Genomic DNA, 12,748 nt, shown 5'->3' on the forward strand with positions numbered 1-12,748 from the left:
TTTTAGATAATCTTTTCTACTGTCTTACATACTACCATTTATAAAGGCTGGCAAGGCCTTCATCCAATGGTACCTGAAACAAAAATTCCAGTGACAAGAATAAAGTGAGTGACAGAATTCCACCATGCTCTTTTATAAAAACAAACAAAGGAAGGGAATTTCAAAATTTTAGGGACACTGAGAGAAAAGACATCTAACATGAAGGATAGAACAGAAAGGAAAGGGACAAATGGAGAAGAAAAATACAGAGATATAAGCTTGTGTGTGTGTGTGTTTTAAGATTTTATTTATTTATTTATTTATTTATTTAACAGGGAGCACAAGTAGGCAGAACGGCAGGCAGAGGGAGAGGGAGAAGCGGGCTCTCTGCTGAGCAGGAAGCCGGATGTGGGACTTGATCCCAGAATCCTGGGATCATGACCTGGGCCGAAGGCAGCTGCTTAATTACTGAGCCACCCAGGCATCCAAGCTTGTATGTTTTAAAAAGCCAAAAGCATAATGAAACAAAAAGGTATGGGGGTTTACAGTGTCTTAATATAGGAGTACATAACAACCTGATCTTAACAGAGGTAATTCTGTGGATATTTAAAAAAAAAAGAGTTCAGGAAACAAATTAAAAAATCTATTATGAGTATCTGGTTACAACACTGGCATGTAAACTGAGTGGTAATGCAAAAGTGATATTTACAATCAAATGGGGCAAGTAAATTTTTTCCATTCATGTTGTGAACAGTATTTTTAGGTGATGAGCATGGACTCATCAAGTTTAGAAAAGAGGGAAAGAGCAACACATAATCAAGAAATAGCTGAACATGGAGAAAATAGAGGAAGTAAATGAAGCAAACTATAAAAAATAGGAAGCTAAAGAAATGAGAAGACAAAGCATAATAATAGCTAGATTCCTATTTTACAATTAGGAAACCTAAGACAGAGGAGAAAACTAAAGGTAAATCTGAAAAATAGGTGTAGTATGGTTCAAGAGTTAGTTATGAAAGGCACCAAGAAAGAAACCAAAAAATGTCTAGTCAAAGAAAACTTGGAGACAGAAGTGCTGAGTTCTTTCCTTACAAAATTCAGAAGAATGTACTGTAAAGTATAATTCACGTATTCATTTCTATGGCAGGAGCAAACAGCCTGCATGCAAAATATGAAAAATCTATTTTGCACAAGTACAATTTATGTTGTCAAGAAAGGAAAAGATAAAGACCTCTTTAGAATTTACAACACAGGTGTTCTTACCACCCCCCCCCTCCAGCATCTAATAGGGAGATAGGCAAAGGAAAAAGTCAAAACAAAAATGTAAGCAACAAAGTGTGTTTAAAAAGAATCTAGCTAAGCAGCACTCAAAAAAGAGAAGTACTCTGCTATCCAGCATCATTAAAATTCTGCATAAACCCAAATACTTTATGAACACTGCCATAATCTATTCCTAGCCAAAACAGTTTAAGTCTAAATTATGTTATCTATAAGCAATTATTTAAAATAAATGCTGAAAGATGCACCTAATTTTCTGAAATTTTTAAGTGTTTCTTTAAAGTATTGTTTATTACCAAGAGTTCAATATCAGCATCTCTAAAAGAAGTGAATTTAGAGATTTACCAATGATATATGTAAAATGTCTCTAACTACAGCTACCACTTATTAAGAAATAACATGCAATAAAAATCTGGTTTCCATATTTGAACCACTGTAAGCTTTTCAGACATGAGAAGTTTGCAAAAGCTTGATCTGAAACAAGTGAACTTTATAATGTAGTTTTTGAATTAATTAGTTAAAGGATTAAGTTTATCACTATTGAAAACTCCTAAGTACTTTCCATAAATAGTGCCACTAAATATGTACTTTGTGCAATGTAAACAAAAGGTTTAGAAGTACTCCAGATTTACCAATTTAATTTAAGAAAACCCACACAAGACTAAGAAGTATAGAAGAATGCTAAGAAGAATATCCAAAATGTAAAGCCACTTGAATATTTCAACTGTTTACCATCTTTCTGTAACCTCTTTTCCAACCCTACGGTCACATTTTAAACAAGGCTTGAAAATATGTATAGTTTGACAATAGTATAAAGCCTGAAATTCATTACGTTAATTCAATACTGAACTAACAATTCTAAGTAAACCACAAAATGAATTTTGTCTTGATGGTACAAAAGGAATCCAAGGTTTACAAGGGTGAACATTTCACATTTTTAAAGTGTGCTCTCTGCATCTAAACATACTACTGATGCTCAAAATAAAATAAAAAAAAAAAAAACCAAGAACTTTATCTAAAAATGGATTTAAGCAGTCATTTTCAAGTGCTACAATACTTCTCACTTGTAAAATTTACTAATGCAGAGAAACATCTTCACAGAGTGATAATTTTCTACAAAAGACTTGCTCTATTAAGGCTCTGTTGCTCTGAGGCCAAGTAGAAGCCATATAAGGAAACTGAAGTTCAATGCCATTTATTTTGTTCTGCTCCTTCCGATGCCCAAGAATAACCTCTTTCGCTGCTTAATACTATGTCCCAAATCATAAAGCAGATCACTTATAGACTTTTAAATTCCTTCATAAAGCTATTCTGACTTAACAGGAATGACTTGATGGTTCACCACCTTACCAACACAAATAAATACACGATAAATGTTTAAAAACGACCTTCAGAGACTACACTAAGGGGAAAAAAATCAAAACAATATATAATAATAGTTAAGAGACTCCCATTTTGGAAATGTTCTTAACATAATAAACGAGTTGTGAAATAATTTGGTCCTGCTCTTCAAAGGCTATCTTTTCTTTCAACTAAAGAATGTCAACTATTTTTCATGGAGGAGCATGAGCAAACTAAATATTAATTTACAGTTAAGATATACCTATCAACAGGATGCCATACTCATTTAATATTTATTCCAAAGCACAGTATTATGTTTCACCTCCTTTACCACAGTATAACGGAAAAAAAAAAAAGACATACTAAAACACCAACCAGGGAAGCCTGGGTGGCTCACTGGGTTAAGCCTCTGCCTTCAGCTCAGGTCATGATCTCTGGGATCGAACCCGAGCCCCCAATCCAGCTCTCTGCTCAGCGGGAGCCTGCTTCCGCCTCTCTCGGCCTGCCTCTCTGCCTACTTGTGATCTGTCAAATAAATAAATAAAATCTTTTAAAAAATAATAATAAATAAAACACCAACCAAAAAGCCATTTGTGTTTGTTGTGAACAAACTAGTTTTTTCTTTAAAGACTACGGATTGGTTCAGAAGTGTTTATAACTCTGACCAGTGGAATGTCTCCCATGTTTCACTAATTTCCTGCCACCAGGGTAGGCACCTATCACTTACTAGACAGAACCAGACAAAACATTTGGACCAATACAAAAATGTAAATAAAGTACTAAACTGAAAGAACTGATGTTTATTATAATCAATAAGACCTCCATAAAAATCGTTTCAAGCGTTTTACTTTCCTTTCTCTATATATTCTGTTCTTAACTACAGAGGAGTCCTAAAAGATCAGACTACTTACGGGTGTATTTGTTTTTGCTTTTTAATTACAACTCTTTACCCATAATACTTTCTCCTTCTCCTTCCTAGGTCACTTACAAGAAAAATTAAGCAGATACTTCCTTTCCATTAACCAAACAAGTATCACTGAGATTGTAAACGTCCGAAAGGAGCCAGCTACTGAAGAAATACATCTCCCACCTTAAAAAAAGACTAAGTATGGCAAAGTTTGTTTATAAAATCCAACCAAATACGTTTCTAAGGGCTGCAACTAAAAACAAAGCAAAACAAAACAAAACCTCCATATACAATTAACGCAAAAGTCAAATAATCGGCAACAGTATAAACAAATGTAGCAGCCATCTCAACAACAGTAAATCCCTCGCTGCAGCGACCTAACTTTTTTCCAAAACAGGAGTTGCCAGGTTCGATAACTTAATAAATAAAACATATAAAACATATACATTGTATATATTTCAGGAAACTAAAACTTTTTGATCCTAGTGCTGAACAAAGGCACTCTTTCTTCCGATTGCTTTCAATTTTTCGTCTCACCGCATTCTTACAATCTCTTCTAAAGTAACCACAGTCCAGATGGTAGAAGGGGGAAAATCAGTTCTACTTACTATTTAGCAACTGAAAGACTATCCACTTCGACACTACGAAAGATTAATCTAGAGCAAGTGAGGGAAAAGTGAGAAACCCTGAAGTACCTCTTTCCCGGCCCAAGAGCTCTCCACTTGTGGAGAAAATTACCTTTCGGTCGGACAGTGTCTCAGGGTAGCTTTTTCAAGTCTTCGCCAGACATGATTTCCTTCCCTTCATTAGTCACTTTGGATCCAGCCGAATTTCTCTCTCCAGAGAGAGCGGATGTGGAGTGGCCTCCCGCAGTAGGACGAGTAGGTGGTTCGGAGTAGGGGGCTGGGAAGAGGGCTGGTTTCCTGGTCTCAACTTATACAGGAGTTTCCCAGCCCCAACGAGGATCTCCGCCGAAAAAAAACTTTTCACTCGTGACACCGCCCGGAATTACCGTGCGAAACTCACTTCCTGCCTTGGCGCAGAAGCAGGATCCAGCTCGGTCCAGGGGAACCCGGAAAACCAGCTCCGCGCGCGCCGGGGAGGGGGAGGGCAGGGGGCGTCCGCGGAGAGCCTCGAGCTCCGGGCGCCCGGCGCGCCCCGCACACCCGACGGCGGCGGAACCCGGCCGGCGGGGACCAAAATGCCGCCGGGGCGCTGGGCGAGCCTCGGCCGCGCTAGGCCGCCAGCTCCTCCTCGCCGCCGCCCCCAGAGCCGGGCGGCGGGGTTATTGTCTCGATAGCGCCTGCCGCGCCCTTCGCCCGCGCCGCCGCCGCCGCCGCCGCCGCGGCCGCCCCGGGCCGGAGCCGAGGGGCCGGGCAAGCTCGATGGCGGCCCCCTCCCCGGGCAGTCCGTCGGGCCGTCCGTTCTTCCGTCCGTCCCTCTCCGCCTTTCCTGGTCGCCCTCGAACCCTCTTCTCCCTCTCCCGTTTTCCCGCCGCCGTCCCTTAGCCCCCCTTCTCGTTCTTCTTCCCAGGCGGCGGTGGCTCCCCTGGGAAGCCCAGCGGGTGGGGGCAGGCGGCGGCTAGTCTCCTTACGAGCTTGCGGGGCCGCGGCAGGGGCCGAGGCTGCGTCCCGCGCCGCCGCGCCACATTCACTCGAGCGAGAGACTGCGAGGGGAGGGGTGGGGAGGGGAGGGAGGGAGAGGAGAGAAAGGAGGAGGAAGGGAGCTGGGGCGGAGGGGAGTGACTGCCTCTCGGGCCGCGGCGGCAACAGCGCCACCGCCCCGGTGGTGAGGGGGAAGAGACTGCGCGCCGCTCCTCCGCGGCGGGGGCGGGGGCGGGACGGCCTCCCGCCGGCTTCTCCCCAACCGCCAACAGCCGGGCTGGAGGCCGGCGCGAGCCAGTCACTGCGCGCGGGGGCGGCGCGGGCAGACGTCGGCGGCGGCGGCTGGGGGCGGTGGCGGACCCGGGGTCCGGGGGGGAGGGGCCGGCGGCGGGGGCTCGCGTGGGAGGCGCGGCGTTAGGCCCACTCAGGCCTAGGCCGGGGGAGGCCTGCCTGCAGCCCCCAGCCGCCCGGGGTGGGGGATGCTAACGATGCGGACCCCGACTCCTTTGCGCCCAGCCGGGGAGACTGAACGCCCCCAAGCCTCCTACGTCCCGGCCGATTGAGCTTCTCTCTAAGACAGTAATCGGTGCGAAGGGTTCAAGTGCAGCCCCGATTTTAGGGCTGCAGGTATCTCAACTTCCTCTAATGGCACGCTCGGTTTGCAGGAAACCACAGCGGCGGCTCGGTGAAGCTTCCCACGCCGGCCCTCGCTCTGAGCTTGCTCGCGCAGCAAAGCAGCTGGGGCTCCTCCAAGTCTCAGCCTCACACCGGCGAGGAGACAAAGCTGGCGCGGGGAGGGGGAAAAATGGCCCGCGAAATTGCCTCAAGATAGTGCCTTTGTTAGAGGAAGCATTGGCCACAGTCCGAATGCGACGTAGGCTTCCAACCCCAGCGGTTTCGGTGGTGCAGTCTTGAATTGCGCTGGCCCTAATAATTCAGTCTGGCAGGGTTTGCGTTTATTGCGGAGAGAGACTTAAGCATTCCATCAACACATATGGCATAAAACGCTTCAACCATAACATTGCACAGTTTTTGCAGTTACTGCTTTAAATATGTTAACAGACAAGACGGCCTTGTTTTACCAGAGAAGGAACGCAATAGATACGGAAGAAACCATTCCCCGCCCCCAGTCTCTGCTGTACTTAACCCTGTACAACGATGGTAATTAGTCTCTGTGTCCCCGAAGTCATTGCTTCAGTTCTTCCGTCTGTGTTCCAGAGATAATTATTTATTACCAAGTTTGAATAAAGAACTGTATGCCCTATAGATAATTTTTGGCTTGTATCCAAAGGAAGGAGTTCATAAAGTCCATCAAAGAACTGTTTACCAAAGTGAGTTGTATGCTAGTGAAAACACTTGAAATAACTCCAAAGGTGTTCAAGACATTCTGTTAGTGTGACAGTATTTTAACTACTTCCAGAACTGCTGGAATTACACAGGTAGTTCTTTACGGTAGAGCTGAAGTTGAAGGCTCCCAAATAGTACCAAAGTGTTCAGGTTTATTCAGTGCTGGAGTGGAGAACATTTAACTACAGCTAGGAAATGAAACGACAACCAGGTGTAATAGTAACACCAAGCTAGTTAAGCCATCTTATGTGAATATGAATCTTAGCCATTGTATAAAATCTAAAGTTGGTATATTGTTTATGTTTATCTAACAAGAAGGATTTCCTGCTCCCCTTTCAAAAACCGGCTTGAGGGACGCCTGGGTGGCTCAGTCGTTAAGCATCTGCCTTGGGCTCAGGTCATGATCCCAAGGTTCTGGGATAGCTGGACATTGGGATCCCTGCTTGATGGGAAGCCTGTTTCTCCCTCTCCCATTCCCTCTGCTGTTCCCCCTCTTGATGTGTCTCTCCCTGTGTCTCTGTCAAATAAATAAATGAAATCTTAAAAAGAAGGAAAAAAAAAAAAAAAACCAAACACCTGGCTTGAGTCTGAGCAAACTCAGTAGCATAGCCCTGAACTAAAAGGGTCACTCTACTAAAGCATCCCAGGATGGAGTATCTCCCATACCAGTATGAGACCAGATGGAATCTGGAATTTCAGTGTTGTATTTCGTCCCAGGTTGGTTCAAGACCCCTTTAAATGTGGCATCATAGATGTACGTAAGCCTAACTGCCACCACCCCTTCCCAAACTTAATGGGACCAGACCAGTCCTTAGGTTAGGACCTGTCCGGGCCCTTTTTTCCCACCCCTACTTAAACTCCTACTGGGATCCAATCTGGCCAATTCCCATTTAGGCTGGAAAAGTTTTTATAACCAAAGCCCCTCCTCCAATTCACCTAAAATTTTTGCTGCAGGAGTTTAATCCCTTTCAATCTTTTATTTCTCTAACACAAAGCCATAATCCTGGGAAAGGTAATATTTAAGCCTTATTAGTCATTTATACCTAATTCATCAGATTGCTTCTCCAAAGCAGCTTTTGATGGGAGGGAATATAGAGACAGCATATGCTGATGCTGAAAAGGTAGGAGAGGGAAATGTTCCATTCTTTGGGGAAATATATGAAGAGAAGTATAGATAATAAAGTGCCTCGCATTTGATTGTTAAGTAAGTACTACGTGTACTGCAAGAATGAGCCCCAAAGCACTGAACCTAAGAGGCTGGAAGCCAGGATACACTTAACCAATATTATGCATTTTGACAAATGTTTCTTTAATGATGCTTTTTAAAGGATCTTCAGCAGGAATTCTGTGTCTGTGCTCATACAGAAGGGTGAAATGATAGATATATATGACCAGGGTATTCAGTAATCAGAAATGATTCATCTTTGTTATTCATCACTGACTATTTAGTTCTAAATAGAGCAGCATATACAGATGTAGCCAAATCTTCCATTTGTTCTTTTATTATAAGGCATTCTTGTTCTGTGCTTTACAGATTAATTTCCTTTGAAAATCCTCTCACAGTTCAACTAAGATGGACTTAACATTTCAATTATGATGAAAAAGAGAACTACAGCCCCACCTTCAACAAGCCTGCCTAACTGTGATTCCATAATGATTAACTGAACTCCAGGACCACCTTAGAGAGAAAGCTAATAAATTTGTTGATACTCTAGCTTCATCTTCCCCATTGAGATTCTCTAAATAATTCTCTGTGAAAGGCAGGGAATTCTTTCTTTGGGATTCCCCTTCCCAGTGGCTGGGCTCAGGAGAGGAATTACTGTCTGCTACAGATAAGCCACATATCTGAAGGAAAGTCTTAAGGTCTTAAGCATTCCAGGGAATGCTCACAGCATTCATCAAGGAAAAAAAAGTCTCAGCAAAGAGCCTATCTACTGTTTTAAATAGGGTCCCCCTGTCATTTCCCTATATCAGCCAGGCAGCTATGCAGAAGCACTGTGAAAGAAAGCAAGTAGAGGGCAAAGGGACATTCCAGATGATCATTCTTCTTTTCTTTCTTTCTCAAAACCTAGTGAAGAATTGGTTATCTAAAACCAAAGTCTTTGTCACAGTATCATTAGGGGAAAATTCATGTAGAATAGAGCTAGAGTTTTTAAAAGTCTAGAAGCATTAGATCAACTAGATCAAAAGGCATTATAACTCGTAGTTTTAGTAAGGATTGACTTCCCTATTTTCACTTCCATCTTAGCCCCTTGATAGGGAGAGGGCAGGAGGTTAGGGTACCAAGAGTGTGGGACAAGGACACTTGGGTTCAAAAGAGGCAATACATGCAGGAACCAAAATTAAGGATTTTATAATACTTCAGGAATGGAATCGTCCCTTCCGTAGCATGCCTTTCTGACATATTTTCAAAAATATTTTTTGAAACAGAAGTAAGTCTGCCTCTTGTGAAAATCTTATGAAAAGTTTTCAAGTTTTTGCCCTAGTATAATGCTTGATAATCTTTTGTTTTCCATCCAATACATTTTATAGCCTATCGGAATTAAATTTCTTTCAGATGTCTTATGAGTTTTTTAAAAGTAGAGAGAAAATAAATAATGCACGGTGATGTTATATGTGACCTCTGAAACAAGACAGCCTGAATTAGAAACTTAGCTACTGAGTGACCTTGGGCAAGTTCCTGAACATCCATAAACATAAACTTGAGCTTCCTCATCTCTACAATGGGGACTATAATACTAACTGCTTCATAGATTATTGGGAGGATGACATAGGACAATGCTCATAAACTGCTTAGCACAGTGTTTGGCACATAAAAGTGTTAGCTATTATAAGTAGTTCACTTTAAAACGCGCTGATAAGCCCTTTTACGAAGATGGCGCCAAAAGCTAAGAAGGAAGCCCCTGCCCCTCCCAAAGCCGAAACCAAAGCAAAGGCTTTGAAGGCCAAGAAAGCGGTGCTGAAAGGCGTCCAGTCACAAAAAAAAGATCCGCACATCACCTACGTTCCGAGGACCCAAGACTCTGCGTCTCCGAAGGCAGCCCAAATACCCTCGAAAGAGCGCCCCTAGGAGAAACAAGCTTGATCACTATGCCATAATCAAGTTCCCCCGACTACTGAGTCAGCCATGAAGAAAATAGAAGACAACAACACACTTGTGTTCATTGTGGATGTCAAGGCCAACAAGCACCAGATCAAACAGGCTGTGAAGAAGCTCTATGAAATTGATGTAGCCAAGGTCAACACCTCAATCAGGCCTGATGGAGAGAAGAAGGCACACGTTCGACTGGCCCCTGACTATGATGCTTTGGATGTTGCCAACAAAATTGGAATCATCTAAACTGAGTCCAGCTGGCTAAATCTAAATATAGTTTTTTCATGATAAAAAAAAAAACACCAAAAAAAAAACAAAACCGCACTGATAATATGTACCATGCTCCCATCACTTCTAAGATGGCCAGATAGTGTGTTATTAAAACTAGAATACTTCTGAGAGGAAAAGCACACATTAATAACAATTATCCAGAGACAACAAATGTAAAACCATGACTGTCCTGGACCAACTAAAATAAATAGTCTCCCTAATAATTTCCAACTTTACTATTTCCTTCTGATCACTTCCCCTCTCATAGCTTTCCTGGTATGAATCATAATCTATGTCAATCATACTACAACATGCACACTTCTTCTAAATCATAACAGTATTAATCAACCAAAAAAGCTTAAATACTGCTGCTTATTGCCTTTCAGTGCAGGGTTTCACTTAAGAATACCATTTTTCTTTGGGTAATGAAACTTTTCCTACTCACATGCACCCTATATATTTTTCTATAGTATTTTTTTAAAAAAGACTGTTTAGCATCAAATATGAAAATAGCCAATACATGAATGTGAAGCATAATTTGAGATGTAATGTGAGGCTAAATGCCCTGCTCTAGATGGCAACTTTGTATCATAAAAACTTGTTTAGTTAAGCAACATACCATTCCTATTTCAAAGTAAATCATCTCTGCTGTTGATGATAACAATATCATCAGAATAACTGGAGAAATCTCACTTAAATCGAGTTTAATCAGTATTAAGAAAATGAAACTTTGCAACTGGGTTTTCTAAAATAATTCGGGATATACTTTAACACTCATACTTCCTTCCACTGGGGGGAAAATGTATTTTCTGAGAATTGAGTACAAATTTTCCTTCAGAAATGTTGAGCTAAAAATAGCATATTTTTTAATAATAGCATATGTTAAAAATGTTTCCTCTCTGTTTTCCTTAGCTCAATCCCTTTATTTTTCTGCCATTAAATTTATGTCAACCATCAGATCAGTCATGTAGTAGTTTAGTTTTCTTAGTTTCTAGTTTTCCTCTAAAATAGATACAAAATTTGTCTTCCTTCTACCTCTGGAAACTGCCTCTGAGGGTTTATGTTTTCTCTCATACAAAACATTTTATTGTATATTTTTCATATTTCCTGCTATCTACCATGCCAAACTATTTCGAGAAAAGTCACTTTCCTTCCAAAGGATTTGTAATTCTTTACATAGAAATAAATTTGTAAGGAAGAAATAGTTTTCAAATATTTTATTTGATAATTTCAACACAATTTTTCTTTTTCATCCTTGATATTTTATTTTATTTACCTGATTTCCAGTCACTTGCCTCATAGATAACTGATATTTCCGGTTTGTCTTCTGTCATAATGAAACCTTAGCTTATAAGTTCTTTGTCATCAGTCCTGTCATCTTTCAGAAAACTGCTGGCACTGACATTAGCATTTACTAGCTGATGACCTTGGACAAATGATTTAATCTCTGTGCAATAATTCATGATCTATAAAATGGAAAGATAAGCCTCTTTTATCTATCTCCTAGGGTTATTGTGGGCAGCAAATGAGATGAGGTAAATGAAAACACACTATAAATATTACATAAATAAACACTGTCTTTTTTCTATTACATTAATAGTAATACATTTCATTATTATCATCAATAAAATATTATAAGCCATATTCTATGTCCATTGACATAGTGGCTCTATACTATGCATACTTTAGATCACCTATTAAATGCACAGTCTATTTTCTTTTTTTCCTTTTTTTTTTTTTAAAGATTTTGTATTTATTCATGAGAGACAGAGAGAGGCAGAGGCAGAGGGAGACGCAGACTCCCCACAGAGCAGGGAGCCTGATGTGGGACTCCATCCCAGGATCCTGGGATCATGACCCAAGCCGAAGGCAGACACTTAACCAACTGCGTTACCCAGGCACCCGCATGGTTTATTTTATATAAAGTCTATAACCTAAAAGAGGAGGTAGGTATAAACTCATCAAATTTTAAATAAAAATTCAAGTCATTAATTCAGCTGTCCAAAATTCAGAAGCTTTATTATTCAGACACTGGTTAGATTTTACACCATGAAATGTTGCTAGGCAAATTAGAAGTGTTAAATTTAGGGAGAATCGTTGACCTACTTAAAGATAATAAGCTTTTTAAACTCTACAATCCGAAAATTTTTAGTAGTGTTTGAACAAGCATGAAGGGACCTTAAGAGGTGGGTCATCTGGTTTCTAGTTCAGCTGCATTTTACAGGTGAGAGAGCTTAGATTTGAAGACTTGCCCAAAGCCATAGTACTGGTTAGAGGTAGAACCATAATTAGAACATAGTTCTCCCCCATTTCAGTATGTGTTCTTCTCTACCACACTGCCACCACACAGTAATCCAAACATGGAACAACCAGAAACCGCCAAAGAAAAGTTTGGCAGAACTAACTAAATTCATAAAACTTCTGTTGGCCAAAGCCATTATAAACAAAGTTAAAAGACAAATGACAGTTGGAGGAAAAATACAACATATATGAGAAACAATAGCTAATATTTATACTATATAAAAGGTTCTTATAAATCCAGAACAAAATAATAATCCCATAGAAGTATTTACAAAGACATAAATCAATAGCTCATACACACACACACACACACACACACACACATACATAATACAAAGAGCCATTAAACATTTGAAATATGTAATGGCTTTAAAAAGCAAGTAGAGAACAACCTCATTTAAAAACCAAAATAGCTTGGAGCACCTGGCTGGCTCAGTTGCAAGAGACTGTGATTCCTGATCTGGGGCTTGTGAGGTCAAGCCCCACAGTGGGTGTGGAAGTTACCAAAATAAATAAATAAACTTTGTTATAAAACAAAACAAGGTAACTGAAAGTCTACTCAGCTTTTGTTGTTTTCATTAGCGTTGGGGAGATAGCTCTTTTTCAACTCTCTCAATGAGCAAAAGGAAC

The 12,748-nt window shown here is 40.9% G+C and overlaps 1 protein-coding gene across 12 annotated transcripts in view; it reads right to left on the minus strand.

The window, feature by feature from the left end:
• Window positions 1–4,729, minus strand: part of ERBIN (erbb2 interacting protein) — a 132,570-nt gene extending 127,841 nt beyond the window's left edge. For all 12 annotated transcript variants that reach the window (XM_046001062.1, XM_046001072.1, XM_046001071.1 and 9 more), the window contains exon 1: window positions 4,241–4,729. The gene's annotated coding sequence lies outside the window, so the exon portion shown is untranslated. The remainder of the gene's footprint in view (window positions 1–4,240) is intronic.
• Window positions 4,730–12,748: the final 8,019 nt, after the last annotated feature.

Source organism: Meles meles, chromosome 3 (genome assembly GCF_922984935.1).
Source record: "Meles meles chromosome 3, mMelMel3.1 paternal haplotype, whole genome shotgun sequence".
Classification (NCBI taxonomy): Eukaryota; Metazoa; Chordata; class Mammalia; order Carnivora; family Mustelidae; genus Meles; species Meles meles.